Source organism: Triticum dicoccoides, chromosome 2A, assembly GCF_002162155.2.
Source record: "Triticum dicoccoides isolate Atlit2015 ecotype Zavitan chromosome 2A, WEW_v2.0, whole genome shotgun sequence".
In the NCBI taxonomy this organism is placed as follows: Eukaryota; Viridiplantae; Streptophyta; class Magnoliopsida; order Poales; family Poaceae; genus Triticum; species Triticum dicoccoides.
The window spans coordinates 756,844,264-756,865,091 of NC_041382.1; positions in this window are offsets into that span (position 1 = coordinate 756,844,264).

Consider the following 20,828-nt stretch of genomic DNA (forward strand, 5'->3'; position numbering starts at 1 on the left):
AGCTTTGTGTACCTTATAATAGTGGCACCCATGGATGCGTGAAATTGAGTAATATTAATACTACTTAATCGTTGACGACATATATCCAGTTAGCAAACGATTTGGTTGGTCAAGGAGACACAATGACTACCGAGAAGAAAACAAGTGGAAGAGAGTCTTTATTTGTCGATGTATGATGGAAATCAGATGCCTACCTTGCTTAACACATATTTCCGAATTAAAAGAATAATTTGATCAATGTTTCTATGTTTTTTATTATTATCTGGCAACACATGGACATTCGGCTTTTGCCCGTTGTAACGCACGGGCATTCCACTAGTATGGTGTGTGGTATTATCATCGATTGAGTCGATCTTCGTTTTTGATTTCTATGTAAATCATCGGGTTGCCACATATTTATTCCTGGCCGATAGATGGAATGATTGGATTTTGATACCAGACCACAAAGCACTGTATGGAAAGCCAAAAAAAGCCTCCCGGTAGATCCATGAACGCGGTGAGGGCAAAATCAAGGCAAGTGATTTGCGCCCCTCCATATATAGCTAGCGTTGAGAAGTACGTCGCCGTCCCGAGCACGCACAGCACAATGCCTCGTTTCACCCTCAGCAGCCACTCGGGGTCAAACCTGCCGTCGTCGTGCACCGTGTTGAAGACAGAGGCCACGACTCGTGTCTTCACCGTCGCCGGCTACTCGCAATGTGCGCGGAAGCTCGTCGGCTCCGTGCTTGAGTTCGACAGGTTCCGCCTCGGCGACTGCGCCTACCGCCTCAAGGTGTACCCCGCGGGCTTTGACGAGGAGTCGGCAGGCTTCGTCGCTGTTCTCGTCACCATGGAAGACCACTGGGACTCGTTCTTACTCGGTAGGGCCGCCCGGACGATCTTCATAGAGATCCTGGACAAGGACGGGGAGCGCGCCGTCTTGGACAACAACACGGCCAGGTCGGAGCAGACGCTGCACCACCACAACCGCAGCAAGGGCTACGTCCGGTTCGTCGCGAGGAGGGACCGTCCGGTGCACGCTGTCCAGGGACGTGGAGGTGACCACCAAGCTCACATATCCAAGACCGCCCCCCAAGGCCTGTTGAGAATACAATGAAGTTTTATTATTTTATTTGAGTTGAGAATACAATTTTGATGGTTAACTGTAAAATAATAGCTCTGGTCAGTAATAGTTGCTCGTAATTGATAAGAAATATATTCAGAAATGATATCATTAAATCTCAGTCTCAGTCGATACTATATCATCCATGCGATTTTATGTAGACATTTGGGTGAATTTTTCGTTTTTGTTTTCTTTTTTTAATGTTATCTGTATATAAACGTGGTTCATCTCTTGACTAGGACTTGATTAGTCTCAATCGGCTCAGATCTAGCCACAACCATTAAGACATTAATGTGTTTTCCTAAGTCTAGGATGACTAATTTTTTGAAAATATGTAGAGTGATTTTTTAGTTGAAAATGTGGACAAGTTTTAACAGGAAGAAGTGTAGTGAACGTACTATTTGCTAATTTTCAAATCCATTTAAGTATGTGTTTTGTTATAGATGACATGTTAAAGTGTCCCATAATTAAATTTTACACATTCATAAAATACATCTATGTGTGTGTGCCCCCGCATGTGTATGTGAAATTGTTTTGAGAAGTTCTTGACACTTCATAATAAGTAGATTTTGTCAAAACAGGCTACATGGACTGAACACCAAAACATATTTCTGCCATTGTCGTGAAAGTCATTTAATTTTTTTGAAATTTACTTGAATTTAATATAATATGTCACTCAATAATTATTTTACGCATTGTTATTTTGCAATACATCCACGATGATGTAATGTGGGTCATTTTTCTGCTTAATTCATAGGCTGAAGGCTTCATTTTACCAATTTTAATCAAGCTAACTGTCATATCAAAGAAAAACTTTTTGTTATGTAATGAAAGCTATACTTCTTGAATTAAATGTTGGACTTCTGTGCAATAAGATGAAAACTGTAACTTTTATTTTTGAAACTTGAAAGCTGGCATATTATTTAGTTGTGCCATGGGATTCAGCCAATTGGAAGCTTGCAATTTTAGAGGAGAAAGTTTTTTTATTTACTTAGAGAGGAGAATTAGGAGTTGAAATGCGGCTGTATCATTCGATCTACTTCTAGAAGACTTGTGAATTGTGAAGATGGTCTACGTCTTCTTTTTTCTTTTAGGGAAAAGATGTTCTACGTCTTGTAGAGTAGACCGCGTCGATATTGGAGCAGACGATCGGCAATGGCTCCACGAAGACTCGTGAAAAGGTGACCAGGCCAAACAACACAGCCCGGTCTTCAGATGTTCAGTATGACCAAGTACATACCAGCTGCCTAGCTTGTGTTCCCACGTAGAACATTCAAAGTCTGGGCATATTTCCACCTACCACACACGTTTCATCAACCGACCTGGGCATAGCATGTACTGTATATATACCCAGCACAAGCACTTACGGAAGCAAGTCAAGCAACACAATCTCAGCTTGAGGATCAACACAGCACCCGGCTTATACCTCCTCTGCTGGCTCTCGTTGCCTTCCTTCAAGTTCCAACTGCAATTGCTGCCATGAGACTCAGCCTCCTCATCATTGCCGCGATGGCCGTCCTAAGCACCGCGTCGGCAGCAGTCTACAATGTTGGCGAACCGGGCGGCGCGTGGGACCTTACCACCAACTACGGCACCTGGGTATCCTCCAGGAAGTTCCAACTCAGCGACCAGATCGTCTTCAAGTACTCCCCTCAGGCGCACGACGTCCTTGAAGTTAGCAAGGCCGACTACGACTCTTGCAGCATCGTCAACCCTATTGCGACCCTCAACTCCGGGAACGACATCGTCACCCTCACCGCCGCTGGCACCCGCTACTTCATTTGTGGGTTCCCTGGCCACTGCACTAGTGGCATGAAGATCAAGATCGACGTCGTGCCTAGCTCCTCCTCACCATCACCCGCCCCGGCTAGCGGCCCCAATGCAAGCAACGCTCCTCCAACCACGCCTGTCTCTACCGCCACCTCCGTGAAGGCCACGGGGTTTGGCCTCGCCATCCTGCTTGCCTTTATCGGTTTCATGGCTTGAGTACATCTGTATAGCCCCACACACATACCTAACTTATGTAAAGTCAAATAATCATTCCTAGTGAATATATGTGTCTATATTCCATTAATTGGATATACGACTTTGAGTTTCTTTTAATTCATTTTTGTTGAGAATGAAGAGCCGAGTGTGTCAGCTCCTCTGTTTTTTGACAAAGGGTGTTTTATTATCTCAAAAATGTAGTATGAAGCGGATACAAAGCATTATGAGTGACATCCGACCTCTGCATAACCAAGATGCACACAACCCATTCTAAAAAGTTTGACAGAAAGAAAAGAAACAAAATCGACAAAACGGCAACAGTAGAGTCCTATAGACCGACACTATATATGCCTATGTCGAAAGCGATGGCGGGTCAATCCGGAGGTTATACTGCCACCCATGTTCGGAAAAAACCTCCATAGCCACCTGCTCCAATCACGAACACACCGCCATGAACAGCGGTTGGTACTCCGTTTGCTTTAGTGTAGACCACGTACAAAGCGAGTGCGTACACCGGAAAAGAACCTGTAGAGGAGAAGCATTTTTGTCATTAAAAACCAAATCATTTCTACATAGCCATAGAGACCACATTAAGGCATGCGCTCCCACCCTTATTAGCGTTTTAAACCTACTTAGAATACCGTCCAACAATGATCAAAAATATTGGCAACACTTGTGGACGGATACAAATTTGACGCCATTTGGATGACTGACCACGTAGAACGTGCAAACTTGCATTGAAAAAAGAGGTGTTTGATTGTCTCTTCATGAGTACAAAAACAACACTTCTTACTCCCTTGCCAGTTGCGCCGTGTGAGGTTGTCTTTGGTTAGCACAACCCCCTACAAAGATACCATGTGAAGATTTTGACCTTTAGTGGAATCTTTTACTTCCATAGTTTCTTATTATTATTCACTAGTACCTCAGAATGCGTGAGTGCATGGTACATGGACTCTATTGTGAAAGACCCTAATGTAGTAAGGTTCCAGCGAAACACATCCCGACCTTGTGTCAGGTTAATCGAATCCAGCTTGGACAATAGATTATGCCATGACGTAAGGCGAGGCCCAATCAAATCCCGCTTGAACGAAATATTCGGCGGGGATGAACTGAGCACCTGCGCAATAGTATTATTCTTCTCGCAAGCAACACTACAAGAAATCTGTTAATCCATGACGGATTTCTGATGACGTTCCTGAAAACCGTCACGAAAACCGTTATGGATCCGCAAGAGGCGAACAGCCGCCAAAGCGGTAGCCCCTTCATGACGGACATCAAGGAGCCGTCACAAAAACTGCCATCGATCGACTAGCTCGGCCTCGTTTTTTCTTTGTTTATACACAATCCACACGGTCACGGGTGGCTCTTGTTGATGTGTCGTACATGTTCTTTATTTGGCTCACATGTTAGTTGCATGATTTTTATATAAAAACTAAAAGGAAAGCAAGGAAAGGAAGGGCGCGCTTGAATTTGGGTGGCGCGAGGAAAGCGCGCGCGAGGAAAGGAGGGAGCGCGCCTAGAATTCCATTAGCGCGCGCGGTGGTAAAAATTTCAAGCCCACTAAAGCCCATCTGAGCCATTCACAGTATAAGACCTAACCCTAAGCTCCGTCTTTCTCCCTCCGCCGCCGCCCTCATCCCCAATCTCCTCTCCCTTCTCCGTCGACCCCATCCCCAATCTCCTCTCCCTCCTCCGCACCCTCTCCAACTGGTGGTCGCTCCTTTCACCACCCCTTCCCCCACCTCCCGGCTGAGCCCTTTCTCTTCCCCGGCCTCTCCCGTACCTCCTCCATTCCCATTCCCAGTGGCACCTCTGCGTCCTCCACCCTATGCTCTACCATTCCCGATGACCCTCACTCCGCCCCATCCTCCGATCCGCAGCATGTGCTGTAGATTAAGAGAGTTCGATGGCGGCAACAAGGAGCGATGACAACGGCGTCTTGGGTGCGCTGGATCCGGCATTGATCTCAACACCGACAGTAGCCTTGTTGGAGCAGAGCAGCTGTGCGATGGCCGGTCTACCGCGACGACTCGCTGGAGGCGGCAGTGAACTCTAGTCGCCACTGGCCAATTGTTACCGGCTCAACGCGTTCGACTGGAGGCAGAGCAATACTGTCAACAAGGTAAGTACCAGGGCAGCTGCGGTGAGTGTGCACATCGGCAGATATGCATGGTGTGCTTATCCCCTTCCACACCAACTTGTGATTTTGTTCTTTCATGGCCGATGTGTCTATGCAGACGCTTGCTCTAAATTTAGAACCTGCTACTTTTATATTCCTTGTTTTTTTCCACGCATGGTTACTGCTAGCTTAACACACCACTTTCTGATGTTTCTCTGGTAACATGCATTGAGTTGATGTACTGGTGGTTGGTTGAGTGTCCGTACGTGATAGATCTGTGTTTGAGTAATGATCTAGACCACAAACTTAAGTTGCCGGATATATCTGCGTATACAGAAGCTTCTCATGTTTGCATGTTAATGTCAACTAGCTGTGGTGTACTGGTGATTTTACTTGATTGTGCCAAAAATTACATGATAGAGGTGTCTTTGATTTATTGTCAACTGATGGTGGTTGGTCATCATGCAAGCCACCCCTTCTCTGTTATTTTGTACAAATATGTGATTTTTCGTACAGACTTTTGTTCTTGCAATCTATCATACATGGGCTTTGTTAATTATATATGCCATACATGTTCATCGACATCATTAGTGAACAAATCATTTTGCTCTAGAAACAACGAACACGTTTGAGAGTTCTATGTTCAGTTGTGTATGATTGTTTTTTTGTTGTTGTGCTGTCTTTGGCTATAATTCAATTCATACTCAAAATGATAAGCTCAGAGCATATTTTCTCTTTCTCTTACTAAGAAAATATTGTGTATATAATTTATATGTTGAACAGTACTTGTGCTATGCATATATCAATGGGTCAAGAATTTAAAGTGAATGTGAGTGTTGTGCATATGTGATTTTTTTTCATTTCAGCTGAGCGTGAAGTTTGTGAAATTTGCTTGAGGGCCATCCTGGCAAGTCCATCATGAAGAAAAGGAAGGTAATGCGCCACCACCCGCTGTACCTTGTTCCTTCTGAGTTCTGTTTGTATGCATTTGGATCATTTTCTTTTAAATTCAGTTAGTAAATTAAGATGCTTGGGGTGACATAGTTCTTTAAGGATTAGTTTCAATGTGGACTGTTATATAGTTCCAGTGCAAGAATTAATTTAGATCGGTGGGAGTAACACTTTTTCCTCTACAAATATTTTATTATACTGTTTTCAGGACTACAGAAATCCTGTCAAGAACATTGACTGGTAAGGTTTTACTGCAATTAACGTAGTTATTGTCTGCTACAAGAATCAGGAAAGATATGGGTAAGGGCATCTCCAGCCGTTCGGCTCCCCAGGACGTCTAAATAGAGCGGCCTGGGGGCGTGCCGGCACTAGTTCGGCCCCTGGGGGTGACCTAGCGCCCAGTCACGCCCCCACGCGCCGGCTCCAGGATGCAGGAAATTTAAACTTGGTCGTTCCCGCTCACAAAAGACGCCGCAAATCGGGCGATCGGACATAGTCTGTGTTGGGGAACGTTGCAGAAAAACAAAAATTTTCCTACGGTTTCACCAAGATCCATCTATGAGTTCATCTAGCAACGAGTGATTGGATTGCATCTACATACCTTTGTAGATCACGCGCGGAAGCGTTCAAAGAACGGGGATGAGGAAGTCGTACACAACGTGATCCAAATCACCGGAGATCCTAGCGCCGAACGGACGGCACCTTCACGTTCAACACACGTACGGTCAGCGTAACGTCTCCTTCTTCTTGATCAAGCAAGGGGGAAGGAGAGGTTGAGGAAGATGGCTCCAGCAGCAGCACGACGGCGTGGTGGTGGTGGAGCTGCAGTACTCCGTCAGGGCTTCGCCAAGCACTATGGAGGAGGAGGGGGTGTTGGAGAGGGAGAGGGAGGCACCAAAGGCGTGGGGAAAGAGGCCCTCCCTCCCTCCCACTATATATAGGGGGCCTGGGGGGGCGCCGGCCCTAGGAGATGAGATCTCCTAGGGGGGGTGGCGGCCAGGGCTGGAGTAGCCCCCAAGGCAAGGTGGGGCGCCCCCGCCCCACCCCTAGGGTTCCAACCCTAGGCGCATGGGTTGGGCCTAGGGGGGCGCACCAGCCCACTATGGGCTGGTTCCCCTCCCCACTTTGGCCCATGGGGCCCTCCGGGATGGGTGGCCCCACACGGTGGACCCCCGGGACCCTTCCGGTGGTCCCGGTACAATACCGGTGACCCCAAAACTTGTCCCGATGGCCGAAATAGCACATCCTATATGTAATTCTTTACCTCTGGACCATTCCAAAACTCCTCGTGACGTCCGGGATCTCATTCGGGACTCCGAACAACATTCGGGTTACTACATATACATATCCCTACAACCCTAGCGTCACCGAATCTTAAGTGTGTAGACCCTACGGGTTCGGGAGACATGTAGACATGACCGAGATTGCTCTCCGGTCAATAACCAACAGCGGGATCTGGATACCCATGTTGGCTCCCACATGCTCCTCGATGATCTCATCGGATGAACCACGATGTCGAGGATTCAAGCAACCCCGTATACAATTCCCTTTGTCAATCGGTATGTTACTTGCCCGAGATTCAATCGTCGGTATCCCAATACCTCGTTCAATCTCGTTACCGGCAAGTCACATTACTCATACCGTAATGCATGATCCCGTGACCAGACACTTGTTCACTTTGAGCTCATAATGATGATACATTACCGAGTGGGCCCAGTGATACCTCTCCGTCATACGGAGTGACAAATCCCAGTCTTGATCCGTGTCAACCCAACAGACACTTTCGGAGATACCCGCAGTATACCTTTATGGTCACCCAGTTACGTTGTGACGTTTGGTACACGCAAAGCACTCCTACGGTGTCCGGGAGTTACGCGATCTCATGGTTTAAGGAAAGGATACTTGACATTGGAAAAACTCTAGCAAACGAACTATACGATCTTGTGCTATGTTTAGGATTGGGTCTTGTCCATCACATCATTCTCCCAATGATGTAATCTCGTTATCAATGACATCCAATGTCCATAGTCAGGAAACCATGACTATCTGTTGATCAACGGGCTAGTCAACTAGAGGCTTACTAGGGACATGTTGGTGTCTATTATTCACACATGTATTACGATTTCCGGATAACACAATTATAGCATGAATAAAGACAATTATCATGAACAAGGAAATATAATAATAATGTTTTTATTATTGCCTCTAGGGCATATTTCCAACAGTCTCCCACTTGCACTAGAGTCAATAATCTAGTTACATTGTGATGAATCAAACACCCATGGAATTCTGGTGTTGATCATGTTTTGCTCTAGGGAGAGGTTTAGTCAACGGATCTGCTACATTCAGGTCCGTATGTACTTTACAAATCTCTATGTCTCCATCTTGAACATTTTCACGAATGGAGTTGAAGCGACGCTTGATGTGCCTTGTCTTCTTGTGAAACCTGGGCTCCTTGGCAAGTGCAATGGCTCCAGTGTTGTCACAGAAGAGTTTGATTGGCCCTGACGCATTGGGTATGACTCCTAGGTCGGTGGTGAACTCCTTCACCCAAATTGCTTCATGCGCTGCCTCCGAGGCTGTCATGTACTCCGCTTCACATGTAGATCCCGCCACGACGCTCTGCTTGCAACTACACCAGCTTACTGCCCCACCATTCAAAATATACACGTATCCGGTTTGTGACTTTGAGTCATCTAGATCTGTGTCGAAGCTAGCGTCGACGTAACCCTTTACGACGAGCTCTTCGTCACCTCCATAAACGAGAAACATTTCCTTAGTCCTTTTCAGGTACTTCAGGATATTCTTGACCGCTGTCCAGTGTTCCTTGCCGGGATTACTTTGGTACCTTCCTACCAAACTTACGGCAAGGTTTACATCAGGTCTGGTACACAGCATGGCATACATAATAGAACCTATGGCTGAGGCATAGGGGATGACACTCATCTCTTCTATATCTTCTGCCGTGGTCGGACATTGAGCTGAGCTCAATTTCACACCTTGTAACACAGGTAAGAACCCCTTCTTAGACTGATCCATATTGAATTTCTTCAATATCTTATCAAGGTATGTGCTTTGTGAAAGACCTATGAGGCGTCTCGATCTATCTCTATAGATCTTGATGCCTAATATATAAGCAGCTTCTCCATGGTCCTTCATTGAAAAACTCTTATTCAAGTAGGCCTTGATGCTGTCCAAGAGTTCTATATCATTTCCCATCAAAAGTATGTCATCTACATATAATATGAGAAATGCTACAGAGCTCCCACTCACTTTCTTGTAAACGCAGGCTTCTCCATAAGTCTGTGTAAACCCAAACGCTTTGATCATCTCATCAAAGCCAATGTTCCAACTCCGGGATGCTTGCACCAGCCCATAAATCGAGCGTTGGAGCTTGCACACCTTGTCAGCATTCTTAGGATCGACAAAACCTTCCGGCTGCATCATATACAATTCTTCCTTAAGGAAACCATTAAGGAATGCCGTTTTGACGTCCATTTGCCATATCTCATAATCATAGTATGCGGCAATTGCTAACATAATTCGGACGGACTTCAGCTTCGCTACCGGTGAGAAAGTCTCATCGTAGTCAACCCCTTGAACTTGTCGATAACCCTTAGCGACAAGCCGAGCTTTATAGATGGTCACATTACCATCCGCGTCTGTCTTCTTCTGAAAGATCCATTTATTTTCTATGGCTCGCCGCTCAACGGGCAAGTCAGTCAAAGTCCATACTTCGTTTTCATACATGGATCCTATCTCGGATTTCATGGCTTCCAGCCATTTGTCGGAATCCGGGCCCGCCATCGCTTCTTCATAGTTCGAAGGTTCAACGTTGTCTAACAACATGATTTCCAAGACAGGGTTGCCGTACCACTCTGGTGCGGAACGTGTCCTTGTGGACCTACGGATTTCAGTAGGAACTTGATCAGAAGTATCTTGATCATTATCATTAACCTCCTCTCTAGTCGGTGCAGGCAGCTCAGGAACATTTTCTTGAGTTGCGCCTTTTTCCGGTTCAAGAGGTAATACTTCATCAAGTTCTACTTTCCTCCCACTTACTTCTATCGAGAGAAACTCTTTCTCTAGAAAGGATCCATTCTTGGCAACAAAGATCTTGACTTTGGATCTGAGGTAGAAGGTATACCCAATAGTTTCTTTAGGGTATCCTATGAAGACGCATTTTTCCGACTTGGGTTCGAGCTTTTCAGGTTGAAGTTTCTTGACATAAGGATCGCATCCCCAAACTTTTAGAAATGACAGCTTAGGTTTCTTCCCAAACCATAATTCATACGGTGTCGTCTCAACGGATTTCGACGGGCCCTATTTAAAGTGAATGCGGCAGTCTCTAAAGCATAGCCCCAAAAAGATAGCGGTAAATCGGTAAGAGACATCATAGATCGCACCATATCTAATAGAGTGCGATTACGACGTTCAGACACACCATTTCGCTGAGGTGTTCCAGGCGGCGTGAGTTGTGAAACTATTCCACATTTTCTTAAGTGTGTGCCAAATTCATGACTCAAGTATTCTCCTCCACGATCTGATCGTAGGAACTTGATTTTCCTGTCATGTTGATTTTCAACCCCACTCTAAAATTCCTTGAACTTTTCAAAGGTCTCAGACTTGTGTTTCATCAAATAGATATACCCATATCTACTCAAGTCATCAGTGAGGGTGAGAACATAACGATAGCCACCGCGAGCCTCAACACTCATCGGACCGCACACATCAGTATGTATGATTTCCAATAAGTTGGTTTCTCGCTCCATTGTTCCTGAGAACGTAGTCTTGGTCATTTTACCCATGAGGCATGGTTCGCACGTGTCAAATGATTCGTAATCAAGAGACTCTAAAAGTCCATCTGCATGGAGCTTCTTCATGCGTTTGACACCTATGTGACCAAGGCGGCAGTGCCACAAGTATGTGGGACTATCATTATCAACCTTACTTCTTTTGGTACTCACACTATGAATATGTGTAGCATTACGCTCGAGATTCATTAAGAATAAACCATTCACCATCGGAGCATGACCATAAAACATATCTCTCATATAAATAGAACAACCATTATTCTCGGATTTAAATGAGTTGCCATCTCGTATTAAACGAGATCCCGATACAATGTTCATGCTCAAAGCTGGCACTAAATAACAATTATTGATGTTTACAACTAATCCCGTAGGTAAATATAGAGGTAGCATGCCGACGGCGATTACATCGACCTTGGAACCATTCCCGACGGGCATCGTCACCTGTCCTTCGCCAGTCTCCGCTTATTCCGCAGCTCCTGCTTTGAGTTACAAATGTGAGCAACTGCACCGGTATCAAATACCCAGGAGCTACTACGAGTACTGGTAAGGTACACATCAATTACATGTATATCACATATACCTTTCGTTTTGCCGGCCTTCTTGTCTGCTAAGTATTTGGGGCGGTTCCGCTTCCAGTGAGCACTTTCCTTGCAATAAAAGCACTCAGTCTCGGACTTGGGTCCATTCTTTGGCTTCTTCCTGGCAGCTTGCTTGCCGGGCGCGGCAACTCCCTTGCCGTCCTTCTTGAAGTTCTTTTTATCCTTGCCCTTCTTGAACTTAGTGGTTTTATTGACCATCAACACTTGATGTTCCTTCTTGACTTCTACCTCTGCTGATTTCAGCATAGCAAATACTTCAGGAATGGTCTTTTCCATCCCCTGCATATTGAAGTTCATGACAAAGCTCTTGTAGCTCGGTGGAAGCGACTGAAGGATTCTTTCAATGACCGCGTCATCCGGGAGATTAACTCCCAGCTGAGTCAAGCGGTTATGTAACCCAGACATAGTGAGTATGTGCTCACTGGCAGAACTGTTTTCCTCCATCTTACAGCTGAAGAACTTGTCGGACACTTGATATCTCTCGACCCGGGCATGAGCTTGGAAAACCATTTTCAGCTCTTCGAAAATCTCATATGCTCCGTGTCTCTCAAAACATTTTTGGAGCCCCGGCTCTAAGCTGTAAAGCATGCTGCACTGAACGAGGGAGTAGTCATCGGTACGTGCCTGCCAAGCGTTCATAACGTCTTGTTCTGTAGGGAGAACAGGTGTGTCACCCAGCGGTGCTTGTAGGACATAATCTTTCTTGGCAGCTATGAGAGTGATCATCAGGTTCCGGACCCAGTCCGTGTAGTTGCTGCCATCGTCTTTCAGCTTGGTTTTCTCTAGGAACGCGTTGAAGTTGAGGACTACGTTGGCCATTTGATCTACAAGACATATTGTAAATATTTTAGACTAAGTTCATGATAATTAAGTTCATCTAATCAAATTATTCAATGAACTCCCACTTAGATAGACATCCCTCCTGTCATCTAAGTATAACATGATCCGAGTTAACTAGGCCATGTTCGATCATCACGTGAGACGGACTAGTCAACATCGGTGAACATCTTTATGTTGATCGTATCTTCTATACGACTCATGCTCGACCTTTCGGTCTTCTGTGTTCCGAGGCCATGTCTGTACATGCTAGGCTCGTCAAGTCAACCTAAGTGTTTGCATGTGTAAATCTGTCTTACACCCGTTGTATGTAAACGTTAGAATCTATCACACCCGATCATCACGTGGTGCTTCGAAACAACGAACTGTCGCAATGGTGCACAGTTAGGGGGAACACTTTCTTGAAATTATTATGAGGGATCATCTTATTTACTACCATCGTTCTAAGTAAACAAGATGCAAAAACATGATAAACATCACATGCAATCAAATAATAAAAGTGACATGATATGGCCAATATCACATAGCTCCTTTGATCTCCATCTTGGGGCTCCATGATCATCTTGTCACCGGCATGACACCATGATCTCCATCATCGTGCCTTCATGAAGTTGCTCGCCAACTATTACTTCTACTACTATGGCTAACGCGTTTAGCAATAAAGTAAAGTAATTTACATGGCGTTTCTCAATAACACGCAGGTCATACAAAAAATAAAGACAACTCCTATGGCTCCTGTCGGTTGTCATACTCATCGACATGCAAGTCGTGATTCCTATTACAATAGCATGAATAACTCATACATCACATATATATCATTCATCATTCATCACAACTTTGGCCATATCACATCACAAAACACATGCTGCAAAAAGAAATTAGACGTCCTCTAATTGTTGTTGCAAGTTTTACGTGGCTGCAATAGGGTTCTAGCAAGAACGTTTTCTTACCTACGTGAAAGCCACAACGTGATTTGTCAACTTCTATTTACCCATCATAAGGACCCTTTTCATCGAATCCGCTCCAACTAAAGTGGGAGAGACAGACACCCGCCAGACACCTTATGCAACTAGTGCATGTTAGTCGGTGGAACCGGTCTCACGTAAGCGTACGTGTAAGGTTGGTCCGGGCCGCTTCATCCCAGAATACCGTTGAAGCAAGATAAGACTAGTAGCGGCAAGAAAGTTGACAAATTCTACACCCACAACAAATTGTGTTCTACTCGCGCAAGAAGAACTACGCATAGACCTAGCTCATGATGCCACTGTTGGGGAATGTTGCAGAAAAACAAAAAAATTCCTACGGTTTCACCAAGATCCATCTATGAGTTCATCTAGCAACGAGTGATTGGATTGCATCTACATACCTTTGTAGATCACGCGCGGAAGCGTTCAAAGAACGGGGATGAGGAAGTCGTACACAACGTGATCCAAATCACCGGAGATCCTAGCGCCGAACGGACGGCACCTCCGTGTTCAACACACGTACGGTCAGCGTAACGTCTCCTTCTTCTTGATCTAGCAAGGGGGAAGGACAGGTTGAGGAAGATGGCTCCAGCAGCAGCATGACGGCATGGTGGTGGTGAAGCTGCAGTACTCCGTCAGGGCTTCACCAAGCACTATGGAGGAGGAGGGGGTGTTGGAGAGGGAGAGGGAGGCACCAAAGGCGTGGGGAAAGAGGCCCTCCCTCCCCCCACTATATATAGGGGGCCTGGGGAGGCGCCGGCCCTAGGAGATGAGATCTCCTAGGGGGGGCGGCGGCCAGGGCTGGAGTCGCCCCAAGGCAAGGTTGGGCGCCCCCCCACCCCTAGGGTTCCAACCCTAGGCGCATGGGGTGGGCCTAGGGGGGCGCACCAGCCCACTATGGGCTGGTTCCCCTCCCCACTTTGGCCCATGGGGCCCTCCGGGATGGGTGGCCCCACCCGGTGGTCCCGGTACAATACCGGTGACCCTGAAACTTGTCCCGATGGCCGAAATAGCACTTCCTATATATAATTCTTTACCTCCGGACCATTCCGAAACTCCTCGTGACGTTCGGGATCTCATCCGGGACTCCGACAACATTCGGGTTACTGCATATACATATCCCTACAACCCTAGCGTCACCGAACCTTAAGTGTGTAGACCCTACGGGTTCGGGAGACATGTAGACATGACCGAGATTGCTCTCCGGTCAATAACCAACAGCGGGATCTAGATACCCATGTTGGCTCCTACATGCTCCTCGATTATCTCATCGGATGAACCATGATGTCGAGGATTCAAGCAACCCCGTATACAATTCCCTTTGTCAATCGGTATGTTACTTGCCCGAGATTCGATCGTCGGTATCCCAATACCTCGTTCAATCTCGTTACTGGCAAGTCACTTTACTCGTACCGTAATGCATGATCCCATGACCAGACACTTGGTCGCTTTGAGCTCATAATGATGATGCATTACCGAGTGGGCCCAGTGATACCTCTCCGTCATACGGAGTGACAAATCCCAGTCTTGATCCGTGTCAACCCAACAGACACTTTCGGAGATACCCGCAGTATACCTTTATTGTCACCCAGTTACGTTGTGACGTTTGGTACACGCAAAGCACTCCTACGGTGTCGGGGAGTTACACGATCTCATGGTCTGAGGAAAGGATACTTGACATTGGAAAAAATCTAGCAAACGAACTATACGATCTTGTGCTATGTTTAGGATTGGGTCTTGTCCATCACATCATTCTCCCAATGATGTAATCTCGTTATCAATGACATCCAATGTCCATAGTCTGGAAACCATGACTATCTGTTGATCAACGGGCTAGTCAACTAGAGGCTTACTAGGGACATGTTGGTGTCTATTATTCACACATGTATTACGATTTCCGGATAACACAATTATAGCATGAATAAAGACAATTATCATGAACAAGGAAATATAATAATAATGCTTTTATTATTACCTCTAGGGCATATTTCCAACAGTCTGGCGTTACAAAAAACAGAGTTCGCGTGCGCAATGATTCACTCGGCGGGGTCGGCTCCAGGCGTTGGCGGAGTCGGCGTGCGCGGGCTCAGCGGTGTCGGAGCTGCTTCGGTGCTGGGCTGTGTCGGCGCGGCTTCAGCACTGCTGGACGGCGACGTAGAGGCGTCGTTTGGGATTGGCGTCCGGGTGGTCGTGGGCGTCGTGGGCGTCGTCGGCGTCGTCGGCGTTGCCGTCGGCAGCTCGTTCAGGATGAGGCCGCGCTGCACCAGGTACCACGCCTTGAGCTTCTCGTCGTTGCTCTGGAGCATGTCCGCCCCGCCCATCAGAAAAGCCATGTCGGTGTTCCTCTTCTTCGCGGCGACGTTCGTCCGGAGCAGGTCGAGTTTGATGGCGTTGTTCTTCATCAGCGACGACCACCGTGCCTCGGCCTTCTCTTCGCGCAGGACGGCCCGGGCCTGCGCGTCGGCGAGGCAATGCTCGATGGACTCCTGCACTCGCGCGGTTGCCGCATCGGCGTTTTTCCCCTTCTTCGCCAACTGGTGGTCGTCCGGCCGCCCCTCGGACGCGCCCGGTGTCGACGCGTCCGGCTTGTATGTCTCTTTGGCCTTGTCGAGGGCACGTCGGACTTCCGCCCACTTCTCGCACTTGTCAATGCGCTTGTAGACATGGAGGTTCTTGAAGTCGGCGTCTTGGTTGTCGCCCCGATACATGGCGAACATACGCAGCAGCTAATCCTCAACGCTGGCGCCGCTCTCCGGGCGAGCTGCGACCTCCTCGGCGATTCCATGCCATTTGTTGCACGCCAACTGGACACGGCCCCAATGGTTCGCCACCGCCTTGGAGCCGCGCCGCATGTAGACGCTTTTGAAGTAGGGGTCGACGAGCTTCCGTTCGTCGAACTCGGCCTTGATGCGGTCCCAGTACGTCTCCAAGCTTTGGTTCGCGCCGGTGGTCGGGTCGAGGCAGACGACTTTCCATGCTTCGGCGAGGCATTCCTCCTCCTTGGACGTCCACTTGATGCGCGGTTCGCCTGACCTGGCCGCCCGCTTCTTCTTCTTCTGGCGCCCCTTCGTCGGAACAGGAGCCGGCTCATCCTCCTCCTCCTCCTCCTCCTCCTCCTCCTCCTCGGGTTCCTGCGCGTCCTCACCATAGACATAGCCGAGCTCGGCCTCCATGTCGCCGCTGAGATCCACTACCTCGTCCTGGGTGGCGAACCCGGGAGAGGCGGCGGCCGCGGTCGATCCTGTCGCAATGATGTCGTCCATGTCGGCTCCCGTGTCGTTGGTGTCGCCGAGGTGCGAGAAGGGCAGAGGTCCACGGTAGAGATGGGGCGTCGGTGTGGACGCGTAGGAGGCGGGCGGCGAGTAGTTGTATGGAGGGTACTGCACACCGACGAAGGCGGGCGAGGGCGTGCGCGTAGCGGGGTGACCATGAGGGAAGGTCACGTTCGGGTTGAACCCACCGTGCGCGCCGCCGTCGGCGTAGCCGGGCGACGATGAACCCCATGGAGATCTGGCGCCTTGCTGTCCCCAGGGCGCGTACTGGGCGTGGCTGACGACGGGTGGATTCATCCCCGCCTGGTCGACCGATGAGGAAGACGCCGCCAAGCGCGCCGCGTTGTCGCGGGCCTTCTTGGCGATGGCCCTGTTCCGCCTGTCGGCGGTGACTGCTTCGTGCCGCTGAACTTCCACCCTCCACTCGGTGTTCGACAGGCCCGGCGGCTTCGATGGCGGCGCCCTCGGCTTCCTCTGCTTCGGCTGGACCACGGCGCCAGTCGCGTTTGCCGCCGCGCGCGACATGGTGTACTTCTTCGGCGGCATGGCGGTGACTGGAAGGCGAGCGGGAGGGGGTTTGGCGGGAGAAAGGGGGAGAATGGCGGGAGGAAGGCGAGCGAGCGGGAGAGATGCGAGGGAAAAGCGTCAACAAACGGCGGGAAAAGGCCCTCGGGTCGCCTCCAGGGCGGGCCCACGCGCCTTTTTCGCTTGCTCCGGCTCCCCAAGCGCCCCCCAGGGCGCTGGGTTCGGCCTGGGTCCGCCGGCACCAGTTTTGGCCCGAGCCGGCGAAAAACGGCCTTCTGGGGGCGCGACTGGGGCCTTTTTTTGGCGCCGGCGCGGCAAAATCGCGTGGGGAGGCCCTGTTGGGGGCGCGGCTGGAGATGCCCTAACTTGATATGGTACTTGACAATCTACACAGCAATATTTATGTCAAAAATAGAAGTCAGAACTGGAGAACAAAATAAAATACACATGATAGTACAATCTGTACCTTAAAATTCGCCAAAGAGGAGTTATGAAGGCCACATGACTGGCTCCCACTGTCCCAATAGCAAATCAAGGTGGTTCTAAGCTTTTTTTATGGAAACAAAAAGCATAGGACTTTTATTCCGTTGATTTCTTTTTTCGTATGATCGACTAGAAAAATATAAAATAAGTGTATCAAACACTAAAATACAAAATAAGCGTATCATCTGCAAGCAAGTGTTGTTTACTATTGTCAGTGCTTTGAGATGAACTATAAACACTCAGTTTCATGTGTCTGTGCGGTGGATATTGTTTCATAGTCATGCCATTTTTTTGGCTGATTTATGTCCTCTAGTGCTGCAGTACTTGGGAGTTCCGTGATGTGTATTTTGTTGCTTTGTCACTTATAGGTTAACTTGATTACATTTTCAGTTCACACACATTCCTTTGGATTAATTTTAAGCAACCCAATGTTTATTCTTGTTTTATAGTACATACTTTGTATTCTCTTTTATAGTTACAACACATTGCTTTGTCCTCTACTGCTGCAGTACTTGCAAGATTTAAGAATTTTTGATATGTAATTAATATTTTTATGTTTGTTCTAAGTCTCTTATTTCTACAATCTATTCATATATACAAATCTGTAGTGTTGTAACTATGTGTATGATTAGGTCCCATGCTACTTGTTGCCACTTGTTGTTTCTTTTCACATGTTTAATTAAATTTGTTGCACTGTGCACCCTGGGAGTGAAAAAATATAGAACGTAATAACATGTACTCCCTCCATAAAGAAATATAAGAGCGTTTAGATAACTAAAGTAGTAGTGATCTAAACACTCTTATATTTCTTTACGGAGGGAGTACTAAGCCACTTCTAGTTTACCTACTTGCTATAATATTTTATGAAGTGACAAAATTTTCATCATCTGGCAGCTATTGATTTATGGGAGCATTTTCAGCAACAAAGGCGTGTTTTGACGACTTCGGTATGGACGGCCGGATCTGTGGCTAGAAAAGTGGATTGATGGAGGCGGTGTTGGCTGTACAGTAGCATAGTGTTCTCCAAAACATGCTTGTAAACTTAATTTTTTTTGGGTATTTTCTTTTTGGTCCTGTAGTGGTGTATTTTTGGTTGTGTTTGTGTAATTTTCTTTTTTAGTGACATGAGCATGTATTTTCTGTAAAATACTTATTGGCTTAAAGTTTCAATGGACGCAGAGAAATGAGAGATGAGCTAATTTTCTGGACTGAAATTAATGGGCCTTAGATGAAATTAATGCACTTATATTCTAATTGGCTTGATTACTATATGGGCCACTACTCTTACATCTAGCTGAAATTTAGTGGGCCAAAATTTAAATGGGCTGAGCATTACATGGGCCGCCATGTCAGATCCATGCCACATGTTGACGTGGCAGACAAGTTAACGATGTTATGAGCATGTCCGTTAAGTTCCATCCATGGCAGACAAGATCCGTCATGGAGTGTACAGTGATTAAATTATGACGCGATATACATGACAGATTTTAAGTCCGTCATGCATGCCCTACCACGACAGTTTTGTGAAGGTCTGTGACGGATTGATTCCGTCATGTATTAACAGGATTCTTGTAGTGCAATGATGTATAAGGTTGGATATTGTTCTCGAAGACTGACATTGCCTAGCCAGATGTCTTTCTAGAAACGAATCTCTGACCTGTCCTTTATCACGAAAGACCCAAAAGCAAAAGAGATGTTTCTTTGCCGCCATTAGACCAGCCCAAAAATGAGAGCCTTCAGGTTTCCAATATACCTGAGACACCACTTTTTGGCCTAAATATTTGTTGCGTAGCATGGTTTGTAACTGAGTCAGCTCCTCTGTTGAGCGACATGTACTATGATTAAGTCAGGGAAGGTGCGTTTTGGTTGATTAAGTCAGGGAAGACTAATTCTTTTTAATGTAACTAATGTCCTTTTACAAATTACGATCAATGCAATTAACATGTTTCCAAATTATTCATGACGTGATGATACATCGGTGAAGCAGCGTGTGACGTTGCATATAGGTTGCTCGATTGCTCGGATCATCTGGATTCACCAAGCTCATGCTTTTAAAAGTAGTATAGTCCCTCCGTCCCAAAATTCTTGTCTGTACCCGGAGGGAGTAGTAGATAGTAGATAGTAGATAAGCCCAAAAAAAATGTCAAATGCAATACATTTTTTTCTCAGTTCATATTGAAGCAACGAATAATCTTAATTTTTTCTGGGGTATCTTAATTTGATTTTACCTATGACTGATGATCTATTTCGTTGTCTATCAAGAAACAATAAGGATTAGAAGTCACACATGTGTGTGTTGCTAGCAATCAGTTAATGAATTGACTCATTGCCGTGTGATCACGCTTGGGCAGCACCACTGTTGTAAAAACAGTGTGTGTATAGTATGAAGGTCTGCCGGGTGACATTCTATTAGTCTTCTCTCTCCAGTGAATTTTGAGTTTTCTGGAATTCCAAAATTTGTTGAAGTCCAAAGTTTTCGAAAATTTCAAATTTTCATAGAATTGAAAATTTTCTGGGCATGCAATTTGTTTAAGTTGGATTTTTAAAAAAATTAGCCATAGTTCAAACTTCCAAAAGTTTGGAAAATTGGAAGTTTTAAATCCCATAAAAATTACTTGGGCTTGTTATATTTCTCAAAATAGATAATATACTTTGTGAAAGTTACCAAAAAGAGAACTTTTACTTGTAGCATATACTTTCTACAAAGGGAAAACACTAGTTTGAAAGTGAACACCGTGGAGTCATCTGACCGTGACACAAGGGCAGTGGCGTGGCACACTAGACACAGATTCACAGGCCTAGGTCACCAAAGGACTATATTAGCCTGTTGGGGTGTGTTTGATTCGAGAGCAAAGTGTAATAAAATGTCATGCATCCATTCCATTATAATGGGTCGGTTCAATCTTGTATTCGGTATGAATAATTCGAAGGATGACTATTACATAGGCTTGCTAGCTAGCTAGAGACCGCTGCCTTCCTCCCGTTTTTTCGTTTTATATATTCTTTGGGGTGTGTGACTAAAAGAAACTAGTTACAGAGAGAGGGGTGATGTCATATCGACATATGGTACTTGTAATCTTCTTGATGACCATCCTCGTATTAATGTCTTGTTGTGTGTACATCCATCTTGCACTTGCACTAACTTCTTGATGACAATCGCCACTTAATGTTGGCA